The sequence below is a fragment of the Toxorhynchites rutilus genome, chromosome 3 (assembly GCF_029784135.1).
Source record: "Toxorhynchites rutilus septentrionalis strain SRP chromosome 3, ASM2978413v1, whole genome shotgun sequence".
NCBI classification, from domain to species: Eukaryota; Metazoa; Arthropoda; class Insecta; order Diptera; family Culicidae; genus Toxorhynchites; species Toxorhynchites rutilus.
Window position 1 is genome coordinate 329,755,384 of NC_073746.1, and position 14,815 is coordinate 329,770,198.

General features: G+C 39.3%; 1 protein-coding gene across 3 annotated transcripts in view; it reads right to left on the reverse strand.

Annotated features, from left to right (window-relative positions):
- The window catches only part of LOC129775088 (ATP-dependent Clp protease ATP-binding subunit clpX-like, mitochondrial), a 36,348-nt gene extending 24,697 nt beyond the window's left edge, over positions 1 to 11,651 (reverse strand). Inside the window, exon 1 of one of the 3 annotated variants that reach the window (XM_055779342.1) lies at positions 11,424 to 11,651. The gene's annotated coding sequence lies outside the window, so the exon portion shown is untranslated. Of the gene's footprint in view, positions 1 to 193; positions 421 to 11,423 lie in introns of those variants that run through there. The other 2 variants (XM_055779343.1, XM_055779344.1) reach the window with 2 other exon arrangements.
- Between the last annotated feature and the right edge of the window lie 3,164 nt (positions 11,652 to 14,815).

Genomic DNA, 14,815 nt, shown 5'->3' on the forward strand with positions numbered 1-14,815 from the left:
TGCAAGAAAAACAAAATAAAAAGGGTCTATATGAGTATCCATTCATCGTCAAACATCGAGTTGAAGATCTCTGCAGTTTTTCCTTCATTTCATTAAGTTGAATATTTAGATTGTTTACAGAGATGCCACAAACAAAGCAGTGGAAAAAAACAAAGCTAAAACCAGCTGATCGAAAATATATCACGTATCGCACCACTAGAGTCTAATCCGTCTTTTTTTCACTTTCCATCTATTTCCACTAAACAACTAAGTTTACTTCTCTATATTGTGAGTTTCATTGGCCGGGGCGCCACTATTAACCGATTCCTGCTATCCTGCTGCATCAGATAAGACACGGGGGCTTCGAGTTCGAGCACTTTCGCGGAGCTGTGATTGTTTTGGACCGTACGACTCGACGGTTGGATCACGTTTACCGCTGAGAATTGCGCTGTAGACGCGCTCGTGTTTCTGGTAAACAACAACAAGCTTCTCAGTGATCGGCTCTCAACTACAAAGGAAGCGTCGTGTACATCGGCTGACCATTAAATTGGTATTGAAATTTTTCAGCTTAAATAGAATGAGTGGTTCATTCAGTTCTTCATCTTCATATAGGGGTTCTAGTCTGAGTAGATTGCCTATCGATCTTTTAGTGAATGGTGAATTTTCTATAATATACTACACCCATGCGTGGAAAACACCAGACGGCAACGTGCTGAATACCCAGTTATATGAATACCCAGGGTGTACCAAAAATCAATTGGTGTGAGGTGTCATGCGAAACTACTCTATCAAATAGAAAAATGAATATTCCGATTTGGTTTTGATAAAATTGATGAAATTGCGTGGTTTTCTGGAAAACCTTGCATCAATCTTAAGACATTCCGTTGGTCCACCTGTGCGGCCATTTCATTCCACCATTACTTCATATCTCTACAGCATTCCCGGCCTTGTGACATTTTTCCGCTTCAACCTAATAATTGTTAAATATTTCTCGACTGGGCAAAATAGAAGGCAATCGTATGGGTTGAGGTTCTTTCCAATGAAACCCACCCCGTTGTCGTGATACCCCTAAAGTGAATCCAACAACATGATATGATACTATTTACTATTACATTACTATTTACTGTTACATTACTATTTACTATTACATTATTATTTACTATTACATTACTATTTACTTTTTACATGCTATAATTGGTCGATTATCAAGACTTTAGGAATAATAGTGTGTGACCAGCGAGCAACGTAATTTGAAAAAGAAAAACCATTGCATGCGATTTGCCTTTTAAAATTTGTGACTCCTAAAGCACCCAACTAACTATCGATCTTTCCCTCTCAGATTTCCGATTTTTTGAATCGACTCGTTGTACTCCAAAAAATCACGAAAATCGATCTTTTCTCTTTGATCCTTCCGATCTTTTTGATCGTAGAATTTTTTTTTATTAATTTGTTTTTCCATGAACATTGATTTGACCCGTTTGAGTGCGGAGTATGACACTCCTTTTGTTATATGCCAAACTGCGAGATAGGATTTCGTCATTCGGGAACATATTGGGGGGTACAAGTTGAAAAAATCTAGATTATATAGCTCATTGCTCACCCATTTTAAGGATTTAAGAAATGGGTTCAAGTGCCTCCTTTTAGTTGAAGCTTTTTTAAATACAGGTCGGACTCGATTAAATACTGATTGTATAGGATTCGATTATATACAATTTTAGACTCGATTATATACAGTTAAATAAATATATTTTTTGACGTACAACTACGTCATTCAGTAAGGGTGCCAAATCAAAAAACAGGTCACGTTTTTATGGAATAAAGTTAACGTTAATAACTAGTTTCACTATGAACGAACTCTGATAATTTGCATACGAATCGAATCACGAATTCTCAAAGATTTGTTTGATATGCTATACATTACAGTTTTCTGATCCATAAACGGTGTAAATTAATGAAAACTGGAAGCATTCCGATTTTCCTATACATTTGTTATGTCGATTTGTGTGCTTTCCTACCCGTACCGTCAATAACGAGCAACTAACACATTCCTTTCCGCCTGTTTCCTACTTATTTGGTATAAACAAGCCATCCGTGATTTGAAATAAGAGCTCCCGCACACTGCAGACTTTTTTTCTGCCGATAGTTTGGTCGGGTTGGGTTGCTAGTGCGCACACCGAGCCAATCAAACAGTCGGGTCGGTAAAGAGTGCGCACACTAGCCATCTGTCGACCGACTATTCTCCAACGACTGTGTATTCAATTTGTGTTTGACAATGGAGAAGAAAACGGTGAAGGAAAAAGATTCAGAGAGCATTGGGTGCGTTCCATTTCCAGTGATTCGCGTGGTACGTATGTCGGATGGCAAAACTGAGAGCGATTTGAACTATCGGCCGATAAACAATCTTGTGTATGCGTAGGTCGAAGCTAGCCAGTACTGATTAAACAGACGGCCGATAGTTGGTCGACAGAACAGTTTGAATGCAATCGGGAAGCCCATCACACTTTTAATCGGCCAAAACTGAATCGGTGTAGTGTGCGCATTTGCATATCGCTCCGTACTGATTAAGTCGGCCAACCAAACTGTCGGCCAACAAAAGTCTGCAGTCTGCGGGGGCTCATATTTTGTGTTTGACAACGGAGAAGGAAAATCAAAGAGATTCCGAGAGCATTGGGTGCATCCCATTCTTAGTGATTCACACGGCACGTATGAAGGATGTCAACAGTGAGAGTATTACAATATGCAGCAGAGATTATGGTATGCTCAGAAGGAAAACCTGTGAAATAGATTGGCTCGGCTTTTATTCTAGTATTCATCGCACGTACTTTTTATCGAAATTCAATCACTCCAGCGGAAATTTTACTGTGGGAAACCTAAGAAGGTAACCAAAAAAAAACTCCAATCGACCCGGAAAAATGTTCCATTATTAGTCACGCCTATTCTGTATCGAACTTCAATCGCGATGACGGAGTGTTATTTTTGGGAAACCTGATAAGGTCACCGAGAAAACCCCTCTAGAAGCAATCGTCCCAACGATATATTCAATTATGAATCACGCGTAGGCTTTTTCGACGGTTCGATTGGTCCCAGAGGAGCTCTCCCGGTCATCCCCTCAGGCTCACGCAGCATCTTCACGCGTCGAGCCATCTGCGGGAGACCCGAGAAGGCTACCGAGAAAACCTATCCAAAATCCAATTGGACAGGTGATATTTAAATTGAACCATATTGTGGGAGATATCATTAATCGTACATTGTAGTGTTTCGAACTCGTTGGAGTTTCGTTGGATCGAATTGTCTGTTACATATCTTTGACTCAACTGCTGACAAACTTTGTATTCCCTCTCCACGATAAAAATTAAAACCGGGAGATAGCAGTTATACTGAAGGAGAGAATTGTAAGCTGTAATTAGAATCTATGGTAAAATGAGAGTCATAGAGCCACAAACTCAATTCATTCTCTTGATTATTGTTTGATTTTCTAAATGAAGAAAACAACTTGATGACAACACATATGATTTATGATTTTAAATTCAAATTTTATCATAAGTACTTATCTTGCTATGTATGACACAGCCTGTTCTTCTCAACTTCTCATTCCCTTCTTTTCGGGAAAGCTGTCAGTCCATTCTCCACAGAAACACCTACTGATTAACTGATTAATTATAGAAACAAAAGTGTTTATAGGTTGTGTGTGGAGTTGGCTGATACATGAATCAAATGCAGCGATCACTGAACGGGCAATACGAGAGGAGAGAGGAAATATTGCGATTTAGGCTGCAATTCCGCCATTTCTCGATTGTTCGTAGATATATTTGCACCAATCGCCAGGAAATATTACTACGTATCTATTACAATACATCAATAAACACATTTTTCGTATAATAATAGAGGTACCGGTAAGTTTCTTCGTTTTTTTTCAAAAATTAATGCTTAATTCTGCAAAAATGGTTACAAATTTAATATTCAAAGTATTGCCCATCGCTAGTCACAACTTTTCCCATCTTTTTGGCAATTCACGGATCCCTTTGGGGAAATAATCAGCCGGTTTGTCGGTTAAGCACGAATCGATCCAATTTTTGACTTCATCCAAATTGGAGAAGTACTGGTCAACCAGTTTATACCGAGTACCGTTTATTGGTACATTTATTTAACAACTAGCTGACCCGGCAAACTTCGTCCCACCCAAAATTTGTATTTTGTTATCAATACCTTCAAACATCCACGTATACTTACTATGAGCAAGTTCATGGGTCCAATCGCGGAACTGTTCATTGACTGATCTTCTAATTGACCCCGTTGAATTTACTTTTTACTATAAAATTCCTAGTATTTCTAACAAAACTGTTTCATTTCTATGGCAGAACCCCCCTCCCCCCCCTCTTCCGAATAGTAGTAGGAGTGTTGAACCACCTTAGAAATGTTTCTTACTCCCTAAAACCTCCACATGCCAAATGTGGTTCAGTTTGCTTGATTAGTTCTTGAATTATTCAGAAATGTATGCTTCATTTGTATGACAGTATAGAGGCGATTGAATGTTCGAGCCATGCTAGCAACAGGCTCATGGTGGGAGTAATTAGTTCGTGCAGTTGGAAGGTGGAGAAATTCGTGGTTGCGCAGATTTCTCCTTCTGACGTTGAAATTAATGCAACTTAACAATCCAGAACAGTCGATGTTGCCTTGGATGAGATCGTAAACGAAAATAACTCTAGCTGTGTTACGCCGTACGCATAACTGATCCAAACCCAGGAGCTTACAACGATCTCCCTATCTTGGAAGGTTTTGAGGGTCATTCCAATGGAGACGACGCAGCGTATAACGGATAAATTTACGCTGCACAGACTCCACTCTTTGTATGTTATTGTGGTAATATAGAGCCCAGACGACCGAAGCGTACTCCAAAATCGAGCGAACCAGAGAGCAGTATATTAAAACATTGTATGTCCGTAAAGTGTTTAGTAGTGCGGAAAATGAATCCAAGAGCCTTGGAAGCCTTTGGGGCTGCGTATGCGATATGTTCGCTGAACGTGATTTTCGAATCTAAAACTCTTCTATTAGAGGAAAGCGGAAAAGTAGGATTTTTTCAGAGATTTTGTGGTTTTTCAGAGAATTATTCATCCATAATTCAAAATGCGGCACAGGGTTATCACTGGGATTTGTGGTCTTCAAAACTAATGAAGCATAAATATCTGCATAGCTCAAGAACTAATCAAGCAAACAGAACCAAAGTTAGCATGTGAAGGTTTTAGGGTACAATAAATATTTCTATGGTGGATAGACACTCCTCCCCCTCTCTAAGGAAGGGCTGCCATAAAAATGAAACACAAATTTCCGTATAACTCGAAAACTTATCAAGTAAATGGAGCCAAATTTGCCATGTGAAGGTTTTAGGGGGCACGAAATGTTTCTATAGTGAATAGACACTCCTCCCCTCTCGCTAAGGGGTAGCTGCCATACAAATAAAACACAAACTTCTGTATAACTCGAGAAATAATCAAGCAAATTGAGCCAAATTTGGGATGTGAGGGTTTTTGGATACGAGAAATGTTTCTATGATGGTATGACACCCCTCCTTCCTCTGGAATGTAGAGAAGGTCTCATAAAAATAATACACATATTTCAACCAAACATATTCCAACCAAACATGACAATTGAAAATTTTCGGAAAACTCTGAAAAAAATGGAAAAGTTCGAAAAATTCAATTCGCATATGTTCTACAATTACATATTTACAAGCGTTATTAGTCCATTTGATGTTTGCGCTAACGAAATTGATCTTCGTTCGAAAGTGGAAATGGATTTTTAAACATGTGATAAAACTCCTAAAACACTCCTATATCGTCTTTCATCTATATATAAATATATATATATATATATATATATATATATATATATATATATATATATATATATATATATATAAATTTAAATGGATCACCGAATGTGTTGATAAGAGCAAAACTCTAGAAAGGAATTGTACGATTTAGGGCTGTCTTTATTCTACCATATTTTCTATTTTCTGCATCAAACATTTATTCCATGTAACGGAGAAACATGTTATTTGCAAGTGGTTGGAAAATCTTGAACGAGAATTGTGTCTGAAAATTATCTGATTTTATAATGATGAGTTTTGGTAGAAGTACTGGGAATTTTATAGTAAAAGGTAATTTTAAAGGGTAAATTAAAAGATCAATCAATAAATATTTTTGCGATTGAACCCATTAACGTGCGCTTAATAAGAAAACGTGGATGTGCACCCGTGGCCGAGTGGTTAGCGTCCCACACTATCATTCCGGGTGTTCGGGTTCGATTCCCGTTCTGGCCGGGGGATTTTTCGTCAAAGAAAATTCTTCCGGCTTGCACTGTGGTCACGCGTATTCTAGAGCTTGCCACTCCAGAGTACATTTAAGGCGTGTTATTCGGCATCGAAATCTCACCCAAGTATTAATGAATGACGCTAGTTAATGAACACGTTGAGACGGCAAAAGTTCCACAGGGAACGTTAACGGCATTAAAGAAGAAGGATGTGACAACGAAAAATATATTTTGGGTGAGACGAAGTTTGCCGGGTCAGCTAGTTTGAAATATATAACAAAAAAGATGGTAAACTAAAAAACGTAAGCTTTATAGCTATTTCAGAAGTTTTGACACACGACACTGTGGCAGTGCAGTTGTTTAGAGAAAAAATTGATAGAATTTGTCACAAAAATAATGATTTTACTAAAATAACATCCATGTCCGATGGAGCAGCAGCACACTACAAAAACAAAAAGAATTTCGCCAGTCTGCGTAGTTTCAAAAAAGTTCACGGACTAGAAGCAGAATGGCATTTCTTTGCCACCTCCCACGGAAAAGGACCCTGTGATGCAAAAAGAGGGACTCTACAACGAATGGCAAAGAGAGCAAGTTTTGCCCATGATTACCGGAACGCAATCCAAACAGCACTAGAGGTTTATGATTGGGCAGTTAAACAAAATGACAAATGTATCACGAAATTGAATTTCTGTTACGTATCTAAAGAACAGCATACAAAAAGAGGCGAGTGAGCTTGAGGAATTATTCAATCGCGCGAAAACAATATCGCGAACACAAAAATTTCATTCCTTTATTCCTGTAGATGAAAATAAAATCGCAGCTAAAAGGTTTCCAAATTCAGTAGATGATCCCAAAATCTTCAAAATGTTAGATAAAAAGAAAAAAAAATAGGAAAGATATCTTTTAGAATATAAGTTAACATGTACATTAGAGTTCCAATGAAAATGGCCATCTCGAATTTTCAAAGCGAACTTGATTAAACATGTTGATTCCCACGAACACTACCCTATGCAAAATATCAGCTCAATCTGACTTCATTTACTAGTGTCGCACAGCGATTAAAGTTAGAGTTTTTTGAAAACCGAAAAATCACCCAAGGGGTGGTAAAGGAAATCGAGGGTTTCGAAAAAAATGTTTTGATGCCAAATGTTTCTTAATTGCATGAAACGTCGAGATCTACAGTCATCTCGAAAAATTTTTTTTGTCAAAAATCGACGCTCTGGGGCTTTGTCGTTCTTTTCGGAATACGAGGCAAAACGTATGGTTTAGGGTGCCAATGAAAATCATCATATCGATTTTTCATACGGGACTCCCTGCGAAATGTTGATTTGCACGATAAAATACCCTCTGCAAAATATTAGTTCATTCGGACGTTATTTACTATTGTCGCAGATGTCAAAATTTAAGTTTTCTGAAAAACGAAAAATCACCGAAGGGTGGAGTAAAGAAAATCGGGATTTAAAAAAAAATGATGCCAAATGTCATAGAATTGCATGAAACGTCGAGATTTACTGTTATCTTGAATATCGATTTTTCATATGTCTTCTCTTCTTCTTCAATGGCACTAACGTTCCTAGAGGACCAGGTCCGACAAAAACACCATGTCCTCGTACGGATTATATTTTTGGATGAAAGAGGCGACTTCCGGCAAGCACTTTGTGCTGTAGATCTCCCCGTTCAACGCAAATCCCGAACGGAAGAAGAGCGGCTTTGCATTCCCTTTTTACTGATGGTGAGCCACAGATGCACATTCTTTAGGAACTTGGTGTGTCGTCCATAATAACAGCGACGTTCCGCTTCGCCGGAAAAAAATATCACTTCCACCTTTGTTTGTGGGTCACAACTTGCTGTTCCAATACGGCCTGTCTTGACTTACGTTTCCACATGATGATGTCCATATCTACTAGATTTTTTCTATTACTACCATGTAAATCATCGGCCTTGTTCCACCTCAACCTGTCCACCATGATGAGGCTGACTTCCAAAACATCGATGACTGTATTGCTCGACAGAAGTTGTCCGTCCAGTCGTTGAGGACCTACCTCCAACGGCAATGATTTTTTTTTTCCCAAAATATATATTTTATTAAGGCACATGTGGCGTTAGTCTGACGGGGCCGGGAGTCCAATATTTTGACAATTTTTGTCTTACAACTATGTTAGTAATATGTAACCGATTACTCGCGGTTGGCTCGAGGTTAGTATTACAAGTGTTCTCATAATTGGTATGTTGCAGTCTTCGATGCTCTGTACGTGTGCCCGACACGGGATAATTTCTATTGGGATGCAGCTGACCATTAATCAGCAACGCCCCCCTAGTCTGTACCCCATATCTAACGTGGTGCGTCTTTCTCGACTCGAGGAATCCAGGATAGAATGGTCACTAGCCGGCGCAATCATCAGCTCGTGTAGAGTTGTCATGAGCGGTACAACCTTTGGCTCTTGTTGAATGATCAGTGGACTGCACAACCTTCGGCCCGTGCATCTGTAAAGAGTGTGTGTATGTATTGCCGCGACTAAGTAAAAGTTTATCGATCGGATAGGAGGGATATGAAACGGGGACACAACGAAGGAAACATCATTAAACGTTGACATCGGCGTTTCTGAGGATCGGGTATAGATGAAGCAGAAGATCAGGATCCCGGCTACCTAAGATATCCCGGACGGGGATATCCGATTGTCTGCCTTGTGCTCTCAGTGCTCTAGAGAGCTGAGAGCGAGCAGCATGGAACCGGATACACGACCAGACAACATGCTCGATGTCGTGGTAGCCATCGCCACAATCACAAAGATTGTTTGCTGCGAGCCCAATGCGATAGAGATGCGCGTTTAGGTTGTAGTGATTGGACATAAGCCGAGATATCACGCGAATGAAATCACGACCTACATTCAATCCCTTGAACCATGCACTCGTCGAGACCTTAGGGATAATCGTGTGTAACCAACGACCGAACTCATAACCACTCCACATGCGCTGCCAACTTACGAGCGTATACTGACGAGGAATGTGGAAAAATTCATTATAAGCAATTTGCCTTTCAAAAAGTGTGCCTTCTAAAGCGCCCACCTTAGCTAGCGAGTCTGCTTTCTCATTCCCCGGAATCGAGCAATGAGAGGGAACCCATGCTAAGGTAATCTTGAATAATTTTTCGACCAAAACACTCAATAGTTGTCTTATTCTTGTTAGGAAATAAGATGAGCGTTTATCAACTTTCATTGAGCGGATTGCCTCTATTGAGCTGAGACTGTCTGAAAAAATAAAATAGTGGTCGATGGGCAATGTTTCAATGATCCCTAATGCGTAATATATCGCACCCAGTTCAGCGACATACACGGAACAAAGATCTTTGAGTTTGAAAGAGGCACTGGAATTTTCATTGAAGATGCCGAAGCCAGTGGACCCGTTTATGAATGAACCGTCAGTAAAGAACATTTTATCAGATCCAACTTTCCCATATTCTGCCGAAAATATCGGCGGAACAGAATCGGAGCGTAGATGATCTGGGATTCCATGGATTTTTTGTCGCATGGACAGATCAACGGCAATGATATTCTCCCGAACTGTGTCAGAAGTCAAACTTCTAAAGTCTCATTTCATATTCAGTAGCTTATACAATATAATTGAGGGCCCACATTCTTCATGTGTCAGAAGTCAAACTTCTAAAGTCTCATTTCATATTCAACGGCAATGATATTCTCCCGAACGTCTTGTGTTTGCATTCCTCATTTGGAGTAGTAGGCGTTGAAGTCTACCAGAACCATTTTGGAATCCTACAATCCTTCTAGCACCTCGAGTAGCTTTTATCTTAATTCCTGCCTTCTTGTACCAAGATGTCCTCGAATTCCCACAAAAAAAATTTATTCCAACAGATTGTGCCCCAGGCTCCCAGGCACCGGTTACAAGAGCCAGCTGCAAAGTCGATATCAGAAAATGAATTGGATGTTTGTTTCCCGTCGAAAAAAAGCGCATCAGATCACTGGCTTGCTTAGCCTATTCAAAAAGAATTTATGACGACAAAAAAAATCCTGAAGAAGAAACAATTTTCGACCCATCGCAGAGTAGCCTATTTCGCTTTAAATTTTATAAGATTGAACGTTGACGCGATTGTGAAACGCTTATACAAATTATGCAAGTGTATAACTGAGATTTCATGCGGTTGAGGTTGCGCAAAAACAAGCTATGCACATGTTAGTACTAAGAATGTTCTTTAATAACAGCTTTTTAAAACTAGTTTTTAAGAATTGATCTCGCTACTTATGGGTTGCAAACGGCATGACTGGAAAATCGCGTTGTAGACTCGTGTAAATGTTTTCTGAATCTATTCACATCAGCTGTGATCAATGCTTTCTATCTTAGCACTTACCAATTGCTAAATCATTTGGAGGTCGTAGCTTTCCTTTGCCATTCACTCTCACCAGTTGCAATGGTATTGTTGCTTTAGACGAATTTATCAAATCAACATTAATTTTGCTCATTGCTCTAACGGTGTTTTCATCCATATAATTGTCTTCAGTCGTTCAAAGCAATATTGCCCTTAGAGCCCTTGAATTGCGTGAATTCAAATAAGCCCAAGAAATAAAACATCGAACAAGAAAGGCACACACGAAAGCACAAATGTTTACAAATATTGTTTTGATTTTCCCCTTCGCCAGCGAAAACAATAAACAGTGCGAAATGAACTTTTGCCATGAATTGCGAAACACTGTTCAGTTTCGTTTCAGTCACTGCAGCCCGGCACCACCCAAGCAAAAAAAAACCCGACGAAGTCATGAACGCTCGACCGGCCAAACGCGAGAGTGAGTGAATGTAAAACTATAAGTACAAAAATACTCCAACGACTACGACAAGAAGAAAACTTTGCAAGTAATTACGTCTCGAAGAGGAATACTCATCTGGTATTAAATATTATTCCACTTCTATCTGAAGACAGACGAGATTAATTGATCTAATCTTGTAGCATACACAAACACGTAATCACATGGTAGCTGAATATTAACGCTTTCGATTACGAAATCCAAGTGAACCTTCGCAGCAGCGGCAGACATTTTAGTTTCTTATTTTCATGCCCGAGAACCACAAAAAAAAACAAAGAATATTTTTCTTGATAGATCTCGTACTAGAATAACTGGAAATACCTTGCGCCTCCACACGGGCTGTGTAGAACCTTCCGATCTGTTAATAAATCCGCTGCGATTATATTACTAGTTACTAGCAACAGCACGTAATTCCAATTTGAACAAATGTAATCCGGTTTTTGCGAATGCAAAAGAAAACACTCCAGCCGCGAACGACGAAAATTTGAAACGCGAAAAATACGGGTGCGAAAGATTGCAAACACGATACTCGATTGAAGATAACTCAATGGCAGATGACAGCAACGGTGTGAAAGTCTTGACGTATAGAGGGAGTGGTCACTAGTGGTAATACTTATGACCAGGGGTTAGACATCAATTGAATATAGGCTACCCAAAATCAAAATCAATATGACGTCATTTGTTTATCAACATATCATTTACGAGGATTGAAATCGAAAAATGCGCTGCTTTATTCTAACTGCATGAGCGATATTCATATTTTGGTTTCACATGGAGGTGTTCACATTTAACATGGAGTTTAAAGTTAGCCACTATTCGACTATATAACCGCACCGAGTTGTACACAACAGTAATTCATTGAACCAAAATGTCAGTAAACCGCAGCAATATTGGGTACACTGGCAATATGAGTGATTTGACGTTTTAGTCGTACTCCTGCTTATGACAGACATACAACTGTACTTGCGCTGTACCCAAGGCGCGTAGAAGTATATCCTAAGGTGGGCCAACTTGCTAAAACCACTCTTCAGCCATCTTGGAAATCTACTGTGTTTTGTTTGTAAACAAAACACAATACGCTTGTGCCAGAGCTCGCTCGTGATCAGTCTGTCTCTTTCACGCTTCAAGGAAATAATTCCCCTTCTGCTTTCTTCCGTACTGTTTTCATATACCGCTCCCCTACCCAACTTAGTGACGAAACGGCCTCACCTAGTACCATAGACCCGTCTTGGTTGTACCAAGGCGCATAGAAGTATATCCTAAGGTGAGGCCGTTTCGTCACTAAGTTGGTTAGGGGAGCGGTATATGAAAACAGTACGGAAGAAAGCAGAAGGAAAATTATTTGCCTGTAGCGTGAAAGAGACAGACTGATCACGAGCGAGCTTCGGCACTAGCGTATTGTGTTTTGTTTACTAACAAAACACAGTAGACTTCCAAGATGGCTGAAGAGTGGTTTTAGCAAGTTGGCCCACCTTAGGATATACTTCTAGGCGCCTTGGGTTGTACGCACGGCAGTGGAACTTCATACAAATCACTCGTCGAAAAGTGTCTCCTTTTTCACCGCTTGTTTACATCGACGAATATAATTTTTTCCACTATGTTTCGTAGTAGAGTGTATGCATATTGACAGATTTCTACTACGAGGTGTTTAATGAAGGATGAAAGGTAGGAATGTTTATGTTTATATATGATTTATTGTACGATTTAATTGAATGCATAAAAGTTGTCAACATAACTGGAGTTAAGCACATTTTTAAATTTGAACAAATATTGATAAGAGATTCCCAGCAGTTCTTGATGTTTATTGCGTGATTTGGTTACTGTATAAGTTGATTGAAACGAAGGTTTAGTGTAATGATTTTATTTTGAGGATTATATTCACAAACATACAAGTATGATTAATATAAATTACATGTATATGATGCGCCTAGCCAGCCCATACATGCAAACGTGGAGGCGATATACATACATCATGGAAAAAAATAAATCGTATAATTATCGTTTATATTACATCATATACCTCATATACATGTATATGGCCTCCAATTTCATATGCATATGCCAGTTATACACATCATACAAGTAATGTGTCTTAGATGTATGTATATCACCTCCAATTTTAGATTTTTTACGTAGGACTACGTCTTACATTAGGGGTGCCAAATCAGAAAACAGGTCACGTTTTTATGAAATAAAGTTAACGTTAATAACTATTTTTGCTACGAACGGATTTCAACGTTTTGTATACCAATCGAATTGGAAACTTTCTAAGATTTTTTTTGTTTGATATGCTATGCATTACAATCCCATAGTCTGTATATGATTAAAATTGAATTGGAAGCATTCCCATTTTTCCATACATTTGTTTTGTCCATTTGTATGCTTTCCCGAACAGAGCAGTCTATAACGGGTAACTTATGCAGCCGCTAGAACAGAAACAACGAAGGGGGATAACTAAAAGAGAAATAAACTCCACCCTTGCATAGTAAGTAAGCTGTCGCTAGCGTATAAGTATTGCATCTTCTCTGAGGAAAATTCTCAGAATATTTATGTGCCCGAAACAACAAAAGTCGCTTATTCTGCTCGTTTTGTGTTTAATGTTTCCCCTCGAGCTGTGAACGCTAGCGAATATTTCCCTTGAAGTGCATCTGACATTGCAATTAACACAATCATCTGAGTTATGGCAAAGCAATCGAAAAAAGAGAGTACAAATGATTATAGGTCGCTTCTAAACATCAGTGTTTGGTTTTTTGTGTGTAGCTTGTTTTCATTGCGCAAAACCTAGAACTTAGAAACTTTGTTGACGGTTTTGACCGAGAGTCGAGAAACGATTTTTTATAAACGGTCATTCTCGCGATGTTTCATTTTTAGCACTGCAACTGTGCACATCTGTTAGACGCGTGTTTGATGCTTGTTGAATGGCGATGCACTTCTTCTTCTTCTTCTTCTTTTGAATTAAAGACACTTGAAACTCAGAGAGTTCATTCGTCTTTGATGGCGGTGCACGGAAGACGCCTCTCGTTAATATTCAGTGCAATGCGTGCATTGATATAAAGAAACGAATTGCGACATATGACCAATTAGTGTATTGTTCTCGCAACCCTGCAGTCTTCAGAAAACAAACTCAGCACTGCGCTTAAGTTTAATTCTCATCAGCGCGCACTCAAAGAAAACTCTTATTCTATCTTGGTGCGAAGAGCACAATATTCATAAGCACGACAGCGCAAAATGTACCCGGCGCAGAACTCAGATACTAAACATTTCTTCTCATTTGTGTGATGCGCGTCTCATTCTATATACACACACACACACACACACATACACATCAAATTCTAGCGCCCGCTTCTAATCAAAGCATAAAAACAACAGCGCGTCCCCATACGCACCGCCTCTACAGAGAAAGCAAAGCAGACAAACAAGATTCGAGCGTAGTTTAAATTTGGACATATACACCGGTGTAAGGATACGGTGCAGAAAGGATGTTCGAACTTTAAAGCGAACGGTGTTGAAAGTAAACATTTCAACTTTGTTTCGGTGCGCGTTGATTCGTCCGGGCGCAGGTGTGCGCAAGGAGTGAGAGTTCAACTGGGTGAAAAACAAAAAGTTGCACATCAGCATCACGTTGCTTTCCGAAGACTGATCACCTCTAATGCGACACTGAGTAGTGCCTCGGTATGTCGAGGATTAGAGGTAACTTACTGTATATGCTATTT